This window comes from Neophocaena asiaeorientalis, unplaced genomic scaffold, assembly GCF_003031525.2.
Source record: "Neophocaena asiaeorientalis asiaeorientalis breed wild unplaced genomic scaffold, Neophocaena_asiaeorientalis_V1.1 scaffold301, whole genome shotgun sequence".
In the NCBI taxonomy this organism is placed as follows: domain Eukaryota; kingdom Metazoa; phylum Chordata; class Mammalia; order Artiodactyla; family Phocoenidae; genus Neophocaena; species Neophocaena asiaeorientalis.
In genome coordinates this window covers 295,467-296,747 of record NW_020173709.1, presented here as the reverse complement: position 1 = coordinate 296,747, position 1,281 = coordinate 295,467, and positions in this window count along the sequence as shown.

Genomic DNA, 1,281 nt, shown 5'->3' with positions numbered 1-1,281 from the left:
GCTTCACAGGTGAATTCTGTCAAACATTTTAATAAAGGCCATATATGACAAACCCACAGCAAACATCATTCTCAGTGGTGAAAAACTGAAAGCATTTCCTCTAAGATCAGGAACAAGACAAGGACGTCTACTCTCACCGCTATTATTCAACCTAGTTTTGGAATTCCTAGCCTTGGCAATCAGAGAAGAAAAAGAAATAAAAGGAATACAAATTGGAAAAGTTTTGATCCACCTCTTAGAGTAATGAAAATAAAAACAAAAATAAACATATGGGACCTAATGAATCTTAAAAGCTTTTGCACAGCAAAGGAAACCATAAACAAGATGAAAAGACAACCCTCAGAATGGGGGAAAATATTTGCAAACGAATCAATGGACAAAGGATTAATCTCCAAAATATATAAACAGCTCATGCAGCTTGATATTAAAAAAACAAACAATCCAATCCAAAAATGGCCGGAAGACCTAAATAGATATTTCTCCATAGAAGACATACAGATGGCCAAGAAGCACATGAAAAGCTGCTCAACGTCACTCATTATTAGAGAAATGAAAATCAAAACTACAATGAGGTATCACCTCATGGGCCTTATCAGAAAATCTACAAACAGCAAATGCTGGAGAGGGTGTGGAGAAAAGGGAACCCTCTTGCACTGTTGGTGGGAATGTAAACTGATACAGCCATTATGGAGAACAGTATGGAGGTTCCTTAAAAAACTAAAAATATAATTACCATATGATCCAGCAATCCCACTACTGGGCATATATTCAGAGAAAACCACAATTCAATAACACACATGCACCCCAATGTTCATTGCAGCACTATTTACAATAGCCAGGTCATGGAAGCAAGTTAAATGCCCATCGACAGACGAAAGGATAAAAAAAATGTGGTACATATATACAATGGCATATTACTCAGACAAAAAAAGGAACGAAACTGGGTCATTTTTTGAGACGTGGATGGATCTAGAGACTGTCATACAGAGTCAAGTATGTCAGAAAGAGGAAAACAAATATGGTATATTAACGCATGTATGTGGAACCTAGAAAAATGGTACAGATGAACTGGTTTGCAGGGCAGAAATTGAGACACAGATGTAGAGAACAAACTTATGGACACCAAGGGAGGAAAGCGGCGGGGGGTGGTGGTGGTTGGGGTGGTGGTGTGGTGAATTGGGCTATTGGGATTGACATGTATACACTGATGTGTATAAAATTGATGACTAATAAGAACCTGCTGTATAACTAACTAACTAACTAAATTAATTAATTAATTAA